Here is a 17248-nt window from a genome sequence, read left to right on the forward strand (position 1 = left end):
CACCAATGGTGGCTAATATCACAGAAGAAGAGACAACCAGATATTTCGTGCCACCTAAGAGAAGAACCATCACTTCCCGTGAAATGTCTTGGCAAAAGCATCAAACTGGAGCTGACTAAGCCTCCAGATGTAACTACCTATTTCAGGAAATACGAGGATGTAGGAACCGGTTAAACCACACCATGGGATGCAATCAACAAAATCCAGACAGTCAGGAACTCCACAAGGCAACCTGTTTTCTTCTACAAATACACTTTAAGGAGAAAAAAAGAGAAAGACACATGGAGGAGGAACTTACAGATTAAAAGAAATTCATGACATGAACAAATCAAAATGGTTCTTATTTAAATCTTGTTTCAAATAAATTGTAAAACCAATTATGAAAATATTGCATATTGGATATTTAATGATAGTAGGAAATTTTTGTTAATTTTTAGGTATCATGACTTTTTTTAATCCTTTATAGATACTGAAATATGTAGAGATGAAAAGATTTGATGTCTGAGATTTGCTTCAAAATAATATAGAGGAGAAGAATGGGTAAGGATGAAGCAAGATTATCCGTGAGTTCAATATTGTATTGCATATTTGAAAGTTGCTAAGAGAGTAGACCTTAAAAGTTGTCATCGCAAGAAAAAATAATTTGTAACTACGTGTGGTGACGGATGTTAATTAAACTTATTGTGGTAATCATTTCAAACTATATACATATATCAAATTACTATGTTGTACACCTAAAACTATTACAGTGTTATATGTCAATTATATCTTTAAAAAAAATAGCCATGAGTTGATAATTGTTGAAGCAGAATGGTAGTTACGTAGAGGTTCATTGTGCTATCCTCTCTACTTTTGTATATGTTAGAAATCTCCCATTTAAAAAATGATTTCATTTGTTTTTGGTTTTATTGAAGTTTCACTATGTCTTGCCACTGGGTAAGGACCGGGCATGAATCCTTTGGGACTGCATCCTCCTGACCTACAAGGACACCAACAAATTCTTTGCTGTTTTCAGTACAAAAAACCCAGAGACTTAATTTTTAAGTCACTTTCGTATATCATCAGTGTTAAAAATGGTGGTTACATGATAGCCCACCAATTAAATGCAATGTGGTCAAAATAGTAGACATTTGCAAGTGTATCCACATGAGATGACCGATAATTAAACAAAATAAGAAAAAAATGGAATCTAAAGTGTTTTTGTGCACATGAACACAGTGAAAGAAAAATGCACACTTCACTGGTTGGTCTCATTTTCAGCTCATTACAACAGATATCAATTGGGCTCTTGTCTGGATGTTGTCTGCTATCTGGTTATGCGCACCTGGTCCATTTGCTATCCTCTCTCCTATATGCCTCTAATGTGTTGAATTGTGCCCCCCTAAAAAGTTATGCTGAAGTTTTAACCCCTAGTACCTGGGATATGACCTTATTCTTATTTGCAAATAGAATCCTTACAGAGGTAATCTAATTAAAATGAGGTCATTAGGGTTGGTTATAATGCAGTATGACTGGTGTCCTTATGAAAAAGGGAAATTTGGACACAGAGAGACATGCACACAGAGAAATCCAGGAAGAGATCAGGGTAATTCTTCTACAAGCCAGGAAATGCCGAAGATTGCTGGTAAACCACTAGAAACTAGGAGAAAGGCACAAAACAGATTTTCCCTTGCAGCCCTCAGGAGGAACCAACCCTGTCAACATCTTGATCTTGGACGTCTAGCCTCCAGAACTATGAGACAAGAAGTTCCACTGTTTAAGTGATCGAGTTTGCGGTATTTTGTCATAGCAGCTCTAGAAAACGAATGCAATGCCTGTTTCACACGGTCTCCTCTGTCCTCACTCTGCCAGTGCCTCCCCTCATCCTCGCTCTGCCTGACTATACCTCCTTCTTCACCGAGAAATGGCAGCCATCAGAAAAGAACTTCTGCAGAATGCCACCACCAAGCCACCAAGTGGCCATCATGCCTTGTCCCATAGTTTTGCTTTCTCACTGTTATTACTGATAAACTATTTGTGCTTCTATCTTTAGCCAGTCCCTTATTTTTCTCACTAAACCCCATTTACCAGAGATAATTTACAAAATCCTAAGGGCAGAAAAGAGACAGATAAACATGTGTCAACCTGGTACTCCCATTAACCCAATTCTGTGGATGTGGATGCGAAGGCTCAGCCCTTCAGCATAACTCAGCCATGAAGTGGCAGAACAAGGACTAAAATCCAGGGATGTTTAATATCAAAAATTTATGCTTTTCGCTAAGAACGGTCCTCAGACCACATTCATCAGAATCACCTGGGATACTCATTTTAAATGCATCCAGAAAGAAGGAGAGAGACAGACAGACACAGAGACACAGGCTTGTGTGAAATGCTCCAGGTCTTACCAGACAAGGGTAGAAAGAAAGAGTTTAAAGTGTAGGAGGTTGAAGAGGGTGTTAGCCTGCATGTGAGAAAAACTGTCTAAAATAAAATCAAAGTATGAGCAGAAACACACACACACACAAAGAAGATCTTAGCGTAGGTGTAGCCCCCATGGGGGGATGGAGGATACAATGGGGATAAGTATGAGGACCTTGTGGTGATAGAGTCAGCCAAGAACTGTTTAGTAGCTGTGTCTATGATGGGGAAGGGTTAGGAAGAAGGGGCTTAGAGCTTTCAATAATGTGTATAACTGCTCATAGCTTGTGTTTAACCTAAAGGGGGAGAGGGTTTGGCATTGATGCGGCCCACTTTTATCTATAGCTGCCTTTGCCCTTAGATTTGTAAAGTGTCTCTGATATAAGTGGAGAATTGTGCTCTGGTCAAATATTCAGATTACAGTAAAATCACCATACAACTGGTTAATCTATTTTAAGAAATAGACTGTGATTAAATATATATAATACTAACCATGACTAAAGTGAACATAACTTAATCCATTTTTGGTTCATTCCATAGGCATTTTGTGATTTTGCAATCATCAATAGCATCACTATTTTCAGTATGTAGAGTGGGCCTTCAACACGTGCTTGTTAAATAGATGGAAATAAAACCAGGGTTTCCTACTTTAACACAGGGGTTCCATAGGGGAAAAAGTTAAGTGCATGATAAGCCAAAACAGAAAATCATATGATAACAGAACTAGAAGAAAGAATAATAAGTAAAGAGAAAATTTAATTTTATATATGACAGGTATGTATTGCCAGTAAACAAAACTTTAAGATAGAGAAATTAGAAGAAGAAAGAAAAAGAGACTATAACTTCATATGGGTTTTAACGGGGAAATTAAGCCTGGTGTTTATTGGGGTTTCTGATCATCAGACTGCCTGTAGGAGAATTTAAGCATGAGAAGAAGCTGTGGGGGAAGCGAGGGGGGAATAAATTGTAACAGAATTCTGCCAAAGTTGGCTAATAATTGGTCAACGCTGCAGTGAGGAGGGACCAGTTGGTATTCTCCCAGCAATCAACCAAAACTTTTTCTTTGTTTTACTTTTTAATTGTAGTGAAAAAAAAAACCCCACATAACATAAAATTTACTATGTTAACCATTTCCAAGTGTATATAATTCAGTAGTAAGTATATCATATTATTGTACAAAAAACCTCCAGAACTTTTTCATCTTGCAAAACAGAAACTCCGCCCCCATTAAATAATGGCTCCTCATTTTCCCCTTCACAGGTTCCCCTGGCAACCACCATTCTTTCTGTTTTTATGAATTTGACTACTCTAGATGCTTCATATAAGTGAAATCATAACTGTCTTTTTGTGACTGACTGTTTCATTTAGCCTAATGTCCTTGAGCTTCACCCATGTTGTAGCATGTGTCAGAATTTCCTTCCTCTTTAAGGCTGAATAATATTCCATTATATATATATACCACATTTTGTTTATCCATTCATCCATCAATAGACACTTGGGTTGTTTCCACTTTTTTCCTCAGAATTTTTCCTTGAGTGCTTTGGTCGTTGGTTACTTCACCCTGTTCCAATTTGTCATTAAGGCTACTGCTGGATGCAGCCCAGAGTCTGGAAATGCGATGCTTGTACATGAGACAAGATGACTGCAACCTCTCATTCATAGGTCTTTATCTTCCCACCTGGTTTCAAATGTGGGTGGGCTTTATGTCATGTAAATGGAAGATAGCTATATAATTGGTGGCACAACCATGGTTTAGAGTTGCACACAATATCAGGCACTGTCCTACTGCCTTAACCTGAAGCTCGGGAGTAGACAGGCCACACTGGTGGTTCAGTCAGAGAATTTATACTGGACCTTTTCAGATCATGTTACTTTTGACAGGTGACAGTCTCTGAGCCTCACCTTTTTTTTTAGATTTTTATTTTTTTCCTTTTTCTCCCCAAAGCCCCCCAATACATAGTTGTATCTTCTTAGTTGTGGGTCCTTCTAGTTGTGGTATGTGGGACGCTGCCTCAGCATGGTTTGATGAGCAGTGCCATGTCCACGCCCAGGATTCAAACCAACGAAACACTGGGCCGCCAGCAGCGGAGTGTGCGAACTTAACCACTAGGCCACGGGGCCAGCCCCTGAGCCTCAATTTTCTCAGCAATAGAACAGGGACATGGGGTGAGCTCTGGCATCACTGGCCACCTCCCTCTTTAAAACGCAACCTCACTGACTTATTATGAAATGGATATTAGTAATAATGATAGTAGTGGCATGTGTCAGTCAGCTTCTACTATGTAACAACCATCCACAAAGTCTCATAGGATTGTTGTGAAGTGAAAGTTGGTAGTAATGGTAGTCATGTTATGTAAATGTCAGCTATTTCTGCATAACAAACAAACCAAGTCTCTGAGGCACACAACAGTAAGCACTTATTTCTTGCTCATGCATCTGGAGGTTGGCTTGGGTTCAACTGATCTAGACTGGGCTCAGCTGGGCTTGGCCTTGGGCTGGAGATGGTTTCAGGTCTAGTCCATGTTTCTCATCCTCCTGGGACCAACAGACTATGCGATAGGGAAATAGGGATGTTCTTGGGCAGAAGTGCAAAAGGAAGGCCATCAGCCCAATCACATCTTAGGCCTCAGATCAGTTAACATCCCTTTGGCCAAACAAGTAAGGTGGCCAAGTATAAAGCCAAGGCATTGGGTAATGCACTCTGCCTACCAAAAGTTCATGGCAAGGATGTGATGTAAAGTGTGACCACAAGGGAATAAAGAATTGGGACCAATAGCCCGTGCAATGACCTAAGCAATCATGGCTGTATAGGGGCAGGAGGCAATCGAATGTCAGATGATCATTTATTCCACCTTCATCTTCAGAAAGCTATTTTCTAACAGAAAGTCTCTCTTTATCCTATTCTACCCTGTAAGTTTCCCCAAAGTGTTCATTCTTTGTCTCACACATACATTATTAACACGCTTATTATTGCATTATCTTTTTTAAAAGTCCCAAATCTGAAAGAATGTAAGGATGTAAGCACCAGGAGAGGGGACATCTTGAGGGTCTTGTGCAGCTCTCCATCCTGTCCCTGTTACCCAGGAGAGGAGAGAAGCTCAGTGTGCATGCACTGTTGTCTTCTTATTGAAAGGCTCCAAGGAGACTGGAAGAGTATTTAGATTTGGATTGCCTCCTGACTGGTTGTCCAAGTCACTGAAGTCTGTGACACTTCAGGGTACGCCAAAACAGCGCCTCAAGAGATTGGGGGAGGAAGAAGAGCATGTAACCTCACAGTGAAATCTGCATGAGTCCTAGGCATTTCCAGAGAACTCTGTGGCTTATTTCTGTTCTCCCTTTCTTCCATCAGAGAGGAAAACTTTCCTAGCAAACACACTCACAGACAGAGACATACACCCCTCAGGCTAACACCAGGAAAACTGCAAAGACAAGGCTTTGTTGACACGAGAGGCTGTGATGTAGTGAGCCAAAATCACTGCCTGCTGGGTCGAAACAACAAGGCAGTGTTAAGGGGCTGTATTTAGACAAGCACTTGAGCCCACCAAGAGCAAGAAAAGCCTACCACTGTCAGCCGGCCCGGTAGATGCACCCGACTTCCCAAACAACAGTATCTCCCAATGCAGCCCAAGAGAAATGTTGACTTAAATTATTCGTGCTAATGTGAGTGTGGGATAAGGTGATGTGATTTTTGGCTTGCTGACAGCAAGCTGTGAATGATGTGGTAATGGTATATATATATCCCAGCCTGGATGCCCGAGAAGAAAGGCAGGACTGTGAAATCACAGCAGGCCCCTGCCATTTGCTGCCCTGCTGAGTGTGACAGACACACACAGGGCTGTGTCCAGGGCTGTTGGGAGAGGTAGCCAGACAAGCCCTGGGAGTCCCGAAAAATCTTCAAGCTCCTCCCGAGAGATTGTGTGGAGAATATCAAGCAGAGGAAAATGTTGACTCTTTATATTTTAATTACAGGGGATAGAAAATCACTAGATAGATAGTGTCTTGTCAGGGTCTAAGGAAGAGCTTGAAAAATGGCCACAATATGTGGATTCCCACTTTTGTCACTAATTTCCTGTGTGACCGACCTTCAGTGTCCCCAGCTTTACACTAGACTGGGTGGTTCTGAAACACTTAGTTTCAAGAAGCCAAAAAAAAACGTACATTGAGTTTTAGGAGAAAGTAATGGCTCCAAAATTATGGTCATTAATCTCAGAATGATTATAATATGAAGAGTGTACTTAAAAAACAAATTCATCTGGAAAATATAGTGCAGCTGCCTCTCAAAATGCCCATAATTTCCATCATGAGAGATCTGAAATGGTTCACTATATACAAGAGAATTACTTTGGGATGGAGTTAGAGGACACCATCTTAAAAAAATCATATCTGCTAGGCAGATGACATGGCAGAGAGGTCGTTCCGTATTTAGCATTTCTTTCCTATTTTTCAGTCACATGATCCTTTAGCCATGGAGCGTCCCCCTAGTGTTACCAAACTAGGACAGGTAAAGAGATGTCACGATTGTGCAAGCAGGGGCTTGATTTTTCTAATTTCGACATAAGGAATAGTCTGATATTGAACCCACTCATGGTCGCCACACAAAGCTTCCAGCAGCTTGAAATAAAACAGAGACGCGTTGCTCCATCCTAACACACTCAGTGAGAACATCTTCTGTTGCACCCCAATGCCCTCACAACCAGCCTGGCACAATGATGTCACCTGTGTTGCTTGAGCACTCGGTGAAATCAACACATCTCCAAAGCGACATGAAACATCTTCCAAATGTTTCTGCTCTGGGATGGGTCTAGTTTGAATCCCACACACAGCCTTAGGATTTGGAGGCAGCCAGGTGGCCTTTTTATTCCTGGTCTTGGGCTGGTGAGGCAAAGAAGATGGCTTTGTCATACGACACAGGAATAACTCCAGTTCTGCTTTTATTTTTAAGTTTAACACAGCCAACCCTCAGCACTTTTGCACTAAGCCTGTTTCTTTCCACTCCCTTGGAAACCTCACACCTGATCCTGACCGCAGCAGTAGTTCAGTAGACGTAAGACCCGGTAAAGAAAGGATCTCTTAAACTTGGCTTGTAGAGAAGAGGGAGAAAACCCACCATGTTGATCTGGAAAGACTTATTCTATTAAAATGCCCACGAAGAACCCTGGCCCTCTCCCACACCTAGGATCCCAGAAAGTCTATACAAGAAACATGACAAAAACACAAGCTGTAGCCTGGTGTTTTCTTAAAGCATGCATTTAGCCTGGGGATTGGTAGGGGGAAAAAGCTGTATGAAGCTGAATCAGATTTTATAGTAAGGTGGTAAAAAGCAAATCCATTGGGACTGAATTAACTCTGGCAAATTACAGAAGAAAAAAAAATCAGGTAAGTCGTTTTAAATTTATACCCAAGCAAACAAATTAATTTTGTTGTGATTCCAGACCACTTTTTGCCCTCATCTGAGGGAAAGAAGTAGCTCATTTTTACAGCCTGGGATGTAACAACTGCTGGTCTTTATGCTCTCGATAATTCCTTGAGGTTGCTTTGTTTTTGTTTTTGTTTTTGTTTTTTTTAAACTCTAAAAATGTTTGAAATGGAACTACACCCTCATTAGCTGGAAACCTTAAATTGGTAGCAAGGCCCAGCTTCTCTCCTAGAAACCTTTTTTTCTAACATCTGACCCCAACGGCTCCTCCCCACACGACCAGTCTCATTCGATCCCATAAAGACAGGCACCCACAGCTGAATTTGAGTCCAGACACCATATTTTGGGGAATGACTAAAAATACCAGCCCACCTATTTTTAGCTTGGAGAATAAACATTATCTGTGTGTTTCTTTGGCTCCTAGGAGATTGTTTTTAGTCACAGAATTGAATACCCCTCCTTCCCGCCATGAATTATTTTTAAAACGCGGGCTCAGAAATAACCCACATACACAACATCGAAGTCCTGACTGCCCTCAAAACTAGAAATATACCATCCAGAATCAAAGCTAATGCGTTAAATAGGCGATCAGTGAAAGTCTGAGGCCTAGAGAACCAGCACATTTTTATTGAAGACTTGCCACACTCTGATATTGGGCTAAAGACCAACACTTCAGATTGTAAAAAGCAGAAACTCATTAATCTATAAAATGAACTGAGCGAAAAGCTGTAATGGGAATCAGATGTGAAGAGAGAATGAACTGATAAGGATGACTATATTGGAAGGACTATTCAGAGGATAGGGAAGATCCTTCATTAATTTGGCCAACTGGGGAAATTTAGAGAAAGTTAAAGTTTATGCCCTTCCTATGGTTGGAGCTTTCCACGTCAAAGACTGCAATGATATTGGTGATAAGGAATTTATGCCCAGCACTTCCATTAGAGCGTCCCTGCCACAGACCCTAAGCTTTAGAGAGCCCCACTCTGGATCTTGTCCTGCCACACCTTCCCTATAGGATGAGAAATCCATGAGGCCAAGGGGATGTGCCCACTGGGAGCCCACACTTCCCCTCTGTTATAGGTTGAAAAATATCCTCCAAAAATTCATATGTTGAAGTCCTTACCCCCAGTACCTCAGAATATTATCTTATTTAGAAATGGGGTCTTCGCAGACATAATCAAGTTAAGATGAGGTCATTAGGGTGGGCCCTCAGCCAATATGACCGGTGTCCCTATAAAAAGAGGCTGTTTGGACACAAGATGCGAACGCAGGGAGAGTGCCACGTGAAGATGAAGGCAGAGATTGACGTGATACATCCACAAGCTAGCAAACCATCAGAAGCTGGCAGAGAGCTTCGCTCTCGCAGCCCTCAGAAGCAACCAACCCTGCTGACACCTCGATCTTGGACTTGTAGCCTCCAGAACTATGAGACAATAAGTTTCTATTGTTTAAGCCACACAGTTGGTGGTATTTTGTTAGAGCAGTCTGAGCAAACGACATCCTCCTTCTAGACTACACCCCAGGACCCAGGGCCCCAGAGTCTGCTGAGCCCCTTTCCAGGGCCTGTGTTGGCCACTTCCCCAAGCCCATCCTCTTGAAGGCAGAACGTGCCACTGATATATGTCCCTCTACACCTGACAGGTGGCCAAGGGGCAGCTATTCATGTGGCACGTATGTACCGGCTTGCACATGAGAGGCCTCTGCTGGTGCAGGAGCTGGAGGCGGGAGGGAAAGGGCTGCAGGCTTGGGGCTGAGGTCAGCTCTCCCCAGTGAGCACAGTCCAACAGAGAATCCAAGGATTTTAAGAATTCTAAATTTAGACCTTGCCTTCCAGGTAAAGATGAAGATATATTTGTCAAAATAGGAGGCTAAATTATATTTCTTTTTAATGGTTTGTTAGCTTGATTTCTAACTTCTAAATATTCCCACCTGAAGTATGTGCGCCTCCTTCTGTCCTCTGGCCTCAGTCTCGTAAAGGAGATGAGGGGAGGGCGCATCTGTTGATTTCATCCCAAGATGCCACCGTCCACTCCCCCAATCTGAAATAACCCCCCGCCGAGCCTCAGCCCTACATTTGGAAATGCAATCATCGTACATCCAAGGGTAAGGCTTGTGCCCTCCTGCTTGATGAAATTTTACTGGCTTTGCCAAAAAAGACATGTTGAATGCAAAGCCTAAAAATAAAAATTCTTTAGCTAAAATTTCCCACCAGAGCTGATTATTTTTTAAGAACTTGCAAGTTCTACATGAAAAAAGAAAAGAGGCTGTGGGAAGGCCCAATGTTAGACAGCAAGGCAGCCTGGGTCCCTCTAGCTTCACTGAAGATCAATTCCTTAGAATTACACAAATATCAGTCCTGAGACCCTTACCTTCCATTTCAGAGTTCTGCTCCCAGCTCACCCAAAGATCTGCCAGTCCAAACGCTAGATCTTTCCATTTGGGGAAAACCATGTGAGAGGATATAATATAAGTATACATTAACTGATACCATAATCTGAGGTCCTGAAATATGGAGTTAATTGAATACCTCGGACACACAAATCTAAGCACATAATGGTGCCACTTGGCTCATATCTTCAGGGGCTTAGAACTCGATTTCAGGAGATTTATAACTAAAACAGAAGCATTTTTTAAAAGGAGAGTCTTAAGAAAACTGTGGAAGTAAGGATAGTTAAGCCAATGGCTAAATCAGGCCATAGTGGCCCCCAAGGCTATGCACTAAAGGAGAATTACACAGCAGCATTAACCTGGGCCGCAGTAATGGTTTTTTGTGGGTCACATGTTTAGGTAACATTCAGAGAGCAATAACTAAGAATGTTCTGGATACAATACAGGGAAAAATCAACTTTATAGAAATGTTTTGAGACTTGCCTGAGAGATCCCAATTAGCATTTCAACGAAGAGACCTGGCTCTGTTGACAGGTAAATAAAACAATCCAGGTTCAGGACAAAATCTTGTAGAAATAGATGCTAGGATCCCAGTCTATTCAATTATTTGTTTCTGTCTTTTTTTTTTAAAGAAAAAAACTTTGTTTGCTGACCATGTGCTCGGCCTATGAACAGTCTGCCCAATTGCCTTGCAAAGCAGGAAATGGTTAATAAAAAAGCAGGCCAGTTCATAAAAGTGGGCAACAGACTCTAACACCTCATATTCTCACTACTTTCCCTTATAAAATAATAGAGAAAGCATCATAAAATCAATATTAACTTATTTAAGTAGCTGTAAAAGGGCTCTCTGGTCATTCAGTCCAACTATAAAATTATCTCACCATCTCAGTGAACTGCCGATCCTTTGAGAATATCTACCATGGCTGTCTATTAGTCCTTAACGATAAACACTTTGATTCCTCCTAGCATGTCTTTCTTAAGGTTGGAGAGGAGTTTTTAAAGCAAACGTATCAGGTATTGCAGCGGAACTCTTTCAAAGGTACCAAAAGTTACTCTATATATTCATGCAAACACACAGTGAGAAAGCAATAAAACTCAAACACCTTTTCCCAAATAAAATGCCACAAAGTGTTGCATAGCCAAGGCAATATCTAGAAACTATGCCCCAAATTTTCTTGTACTTTTCTCTACATGCTAGAAATATTAAATCATATTAACTTTAAGTCATGGGTTCCTGCTCATGGTGGGTCAAAGAATAATGTATATACATGATTTCCCGGCTTTTATGTTTTATTTTTGTTTGAAAAAAATAGCTCTTGGCTTATCCCAGCTCACTTGTACTGCCAAGATTTTTTTTCTACCTATTTACAGTTCCTAAATCATACTCCTCTAATTTTGCAGACCCATGTTAGAAATTTCCATCAGTTCTCATGGTCAGGAATGGCTCTGCTTTTCCTAACAAATGGCTGGTTTCTTATATTATGGACACTGTCATTCTTAATGACTGATGGTGTTTCTCTCTTTGCCTTGGCCACCAGGCAAGCTGTTAATCTCTCTTACTACTGCTAGACAATTTTTCTACCTTTATTTCTTCCCTCACTCTAATTATCTTCAATCATCCATTTTATATTCTAATTGCATGATTTTTTGCCTTAACTTCTTCATATAAAAAGGCAGTCGTAAAGTTTTTGTCTTCTACTGCCTTAAAGCTATCACATGAAATTATTTTCTCTAAGCTCCAACCCTTCCCCTCAGCTTAGAGCAGATTGTTCTAGGAAACTCTTCCAGATAACCTGAATCAAGTGTCTCTAAAAATATACCCACTCCTTACCTCAACTTCTTCACCTTCATGTTAAATCAGCACTTATAAGTGCACATCCCCAACTGGTGGCCAGATCTCTAGAGTGCTATAGTTAGTTGTGTGTAGTTTACCTTATTCTTCCATATTTGTATTTAGTTACAGTATTTATTTTTTCTCTTCTAGGGGAGGTAAAGTTCCTTGAGATTGGAGTTTGGACCTACACAACCATCACTTATTGGTTAATGACTTCCTAATTACTGGGTAGTTCCCCATTGCCTAGAAGGCTATTATGTATACCACTAGCTTTTAATAGTAATAGTCAGGATAAGATAGGTTATGCTGCAGTAACAAAACAAAACAACATTCTCAGTGGCTTTACACACCAAAAGTTTATTTATCACTCAAACAAAATAAACTTCAAGTCCAGGTGACTCTCCAGGACAACCATCCTCCACATGGTGCCTCAGCCATGCATGCTGCTTTGATTTATGAGGCAAAGTTATCACAACATGAAGGTGTATTCACGATTAGAAAGACAGAGGAAAAGAGAAACAGCAGAATTGCATATACTTCACTTATGCTCATGTTTCATTAGCCAAAATATGTCACATGGCCCTGCCTAATTTCAAGGGGGCTGGGAAGATAGTCTCCCGTATGCCCAGGGGAGACAGCAGAGCCAGATATTAGTGGGCCCAAAGAACATCTACCACATATGCCTACTTTTCAAAAAAAGGAAAGAAAGAAAAGAAGAAGAAAATTCAGGTTGCTAACTTGTCTCAAGACTTAGGAATAAATTCGAGAAGTTTTTAATAGATGAAATTATTTTAAGTGATTAAACCCAATAATAAGTGTCAGCCATTACAAGACATATTTTATAAAATCAAGCCCATTTATCTAAACAAAAGCGATCATTTCAACCAATCAACAAATATTTCATGATCACCAACTGTATATGAAAGCCAATGTATACCATTTAAACTAGCATGCTTATTGGAAACACAATTGAGAAGCCAATCTATTGCCAGTCCTAGAAATAGGAATAAGAGGAAACTAGAATGTCAGACCATCCCCCCCAAATTTGAAGCCATCAAGATGTAAAGATTCTAAATAATTAGTCATTCAATATAGGCATAGTGGACATGTGCCCATGAGTGTGAATGATTTAAAGTTATCCGAAATATATTTTTAATATTTAAAGAGGTAGAAATTAAGTTGAAGAAACACAACTAAAACACCCAAAATAGAGAAAGCAAATGAAGAACCAAAAGGTACGGACTCCTGCGATAGATGCTCAGAAAAGAGAGTTATGAAATACAGATTGAAAATAGCCATGTGAGGTTTCATTGAGAACATGATAATAGGTCACAGATACAGCACATTTAAGATAAGGAGTAACAGAAAAACATAGCAAGAAAAATAGGTCTAAAATAGGTCTCAAAATCTTGAGAAATGCAATATTGTTTAGCAGCTTAGAATCTGGAATATTGTTCTACTAATTATCGTCTCTTCCTGGAATTTTGAGTCCTCTTTCCCCTCGTGCCAGCATTTCTTTGAGTCAACCCAACCTACAGCATCATCCTCTTTTATTCCCTGAACCACTAAATGTCTTGAAGGCTGCCCTTCATCACATCTGCTCATATCTTTGCTTGTTTCAACTGCCTTCTTCCTTACCTCTCCATTGAAATTGTGCTCTTGGCTATGACTAATGGCCTGGTCATTGTCAAATTACCCCTTCATTATGGAAATGTCCTCCTCCCTTGGCCCCTGTGACTCTTCTCCACCCTTATTGCCTATTTCTCTCCCTACTCCACTTCAGTCTTCCTTGTCTACCTACTTCCTCCATGAATGTAGCATTTCCCAAGGTTTGGGCACTTTCCTCCCTTCAAAGTCCCCCTCCCCTACTCGGCCTCCCACCAGGAAATCCATTCTATCCTATGACTTCAAACATCACCCCTGAAGATACCAAACTGAATCATTGGTTTTGGTGTCCCTTTTGAGCTCTTTCCAATGGTCTAAGGGCCTCTTCCCAGGTGTTCTATCAGCACATCCAAGCTGAACACATTATCTCCAAGGCCAGTGCCAACCTGGCTCATATTCGCTCTTTGTTAATGGTATCAACCTCCACGCTTCCCTCTCCTTTGACTCCCCTCCAAAGCTTCCCCAAATGTTTACGTCAACACTACCTTTTCAGAGGCTTCTGCACTCAAACTCTGCTTTCCTCTTGCCTAATCTTTTGTAGCCGTCCCCTGCTTTGATATCACCCCATCTGACTCATCATATACATGCAGTGAGAACAGGTGTCCTCACACTCTGGTTGACTCTCTCTCCTCCAAAACCTTTCCTGGCTTCCCATTGGCTCAATATGAGTCCGTACCTCTCAGCTATGCAAGCAAGACCCTTCCAGCTCAAATTCTCTTCCCAGCTTTATCTGCAAGTATTCTTCCAGTGAGCATTTTGCTATAATCGAATGAAATGATTCATGGTTCCCTAAATACACTTTGAGCCTCACATTTTGAAATTCCATTAGTTGATGTAAAGTTTTCACAAAAAGCTTGCTTCCAGTGTCATTTACCAACCACAAAACTTACCTATTCGACTTGCAGGAAACAAACAACTTAAGTCCTTTTTTTTTTTGGAAGCTTACTACCTCTAATGTTTTCAATAACTGTTCAGAATTATTTCCTCCTCAATATGAGGAACACTTCAAGATGCAAGATACTCTCCTCAAGAATGAAAAATATGAAAAACAAATTTTAGAAAAGCTTGAACAATCTAGACCTTACTTTTTGATTTATTAGTCAATCCTTAAGATTCTAAAAATAATACATACTTGTTTCAAAAACTCCAACCATGACAGAAATAGGTAACATTCATAGCTACTATTTATCATGTGCCAGGTAACATGCTAGTGCTTTATGTGAATCGTGTCATTTAATCCTCACAACAACCTTCCAAGATCAGAACTGTTATTATCTGTATTTTATAGGTGAAGAAATTGAGGCTTGAGGAGGTTAAGTAAGTTGACCAAAGTCAAGAAGCCAATAAGTGGTACAGCTGCCATTTGACTAAGCCACCATCCCTGGAATCAGAAATGCCTTATAATCCCACCCTCGGATTAAAATCCTGTCCTCAGTTAAAAATTTCAACTTGGGTTTTTAGAGAGTAAATAAAAGATAGTGAACTCCTTCCAATAAGGACATTGATCTACCCAAGAAAGAACTGGAAAGTCCCTGGCTCACTCAACTCTGCATAAAAGTTAAGTTTTCGAGAAACACCTACAGCACCACCTGTGCAATATCTTCTCTCCCCGAGACTAACTCTCCTGCCTGACATCCTCTTTCCGTTTAAGTACTGATCTCTCCCTCAGGTGAGAGTACTTCCCAAATGTTACTCGTTCATGTTATTATTAATAAAAATAAGCTTATCGCCTGGCATGGGTAACACAAATAACTACTAAACCACCATAAACAATATTCCACATATAATTTCAGGAGGTTCCTGGACACCAAATGAAAAACCAGCCTTGTAATAAGGAAAGTAAATAGTGCCCTTCTGTCAGATATGCTCCCTGTACCTTCACAGTGCCAAATGGAGAACAAAGATTTGTAAACCCACTTTTTATCTTCCTAAGTGTCTTTGGATTAGAGAGGAAGAAGAAGATTAAGGAAGACAGATAGACACACAGCCACCTCTAGCTGCTAAGGCTGCTTTGTGCAAAGCAGAGCAAGTTCCCCCTCGAGCCCTCTAGACTCTTTACTACCGCCTGCCGATAAATTGTTGTTGTGATTATACCACTCCATAACTTCTACCTGTGAGCTGTGTCCTCTAGGAGGGTCTCAAAGACAATCCACACATCCTATGTAGAGCCTGGAAGCTAAATAGCCAGAGAATAAGATTCAGGAGGACGGTCTAATTAAAGAAACATGGTATATTAATCCAAGTACAAAGCAGGACCATCATCTCTTACACAAAAGGCAACAACCAGCGCGTTTGTCCGTTTGAACCGGGGACAAAGTGAAAGGCAGAAGGCTTTAGGTAAAGTGTGAAAAATTCAGGCTACAGAGAGAATCACCACCCAAAAGGAGTGATGGAAATATTCTAGCTGGGGTTGCTTACGATCATCTAGCATTTCCTTTCTTGGGATTCAGAAACATATTCATTTGCATGTGCATACCTGCCCTTGTTTACACATTCACAACTCTCCCTCAATTTTGAGAAGGAATACCAGATCTTTTTTGTCTGACAAACTTCTAAGCTAGGATAAAGATTAGCAGATTGGAGTCCAAAAAAACCTGGGTCGACATCCCAGCTCCAGCTCTTACTTATCAGAGGAGGGTTTAGCCAAGTCAATTAGGTGCATTTATGTCTCAGATTGCATGTCGCCACCCCACAGAAGGCTTCCTTATGAAACAACTAAAGTAGGTCTCCCACCATCTCCCCAGTCAGTTCTATCTCAGCCCACTTATTAGTGTCTTTCCCATCACTTGCCACAACTTGTACTCTTCTATTTATTTGTTTATTTTCTTGTTTTGTTTTCTGTCACCCTCATGAGAATGTTAGATCCATGAGAGAAAGAAATGAGTGTGTTTTAATCACACTTGTGTATGTTCCCAGCATCCAGAGCACTGCTCAGCATATGGCAGCTGCTCAATATTTCATGAATCAATGAACCCTTCTGAGCCTTCTTCCTCATCTATAAGTCAGAAGTTGGCTGTATTCGTTGTGAAGGACACAACATAAAGGAAGGCAAGGGCTTCTCTGGTGGCCAAGTCTGTCCCAGATTGTTCTGGGGTCAGGAGGCACCGTGGCTTCTCTTTTCCCAGCTTCAAGTCATCACCGACAGCAGCATCTGGAAGAGCTGAAGGCAGATAAGCTGGTGTTTGCAAATTTTTATCCATCAAATCTGAGCAATGTCTCCCTTTTTGTCTCATCACTACTTTTGTGTCGTAATTTACTGTGCCCGGGAGAGGGTGGGGCAAGCAGGCTGGACTGGGGGTCTCAGTGCTTCCACTGCAGTCATCCTTGGCCTTCTCCTAACACAACATCCAGGGCAATGGTGTGCTTGAAGGTATTTTTTATGATTTCTTTGTGAGGCTCCTCTCGGACCAGATCATAGCAATGAAGTCTGTGATAGTCGACTTTATATATCAACATGACCAGGCCAAGGTGCCCAATTATTTGGTCAAACACTAGTCTAGATGTTGCTGTGAAGGTGTTTTGTAGATGTGATTGACATTTACAATCAG

This window comes from Equus przewalskii, chromosome 21 (genome assembly GCF_037783145.1).
Source record: "Equus przewalskii isolate Varuska chromosome 21, EquPr2, whole genome shotgun sequence".
Lineage (NCBI taxonomy): Eukaryota > Metazoa > Chordata > Mammalia > Perissodactyla > Equidae > Equus > Equus przewalskii.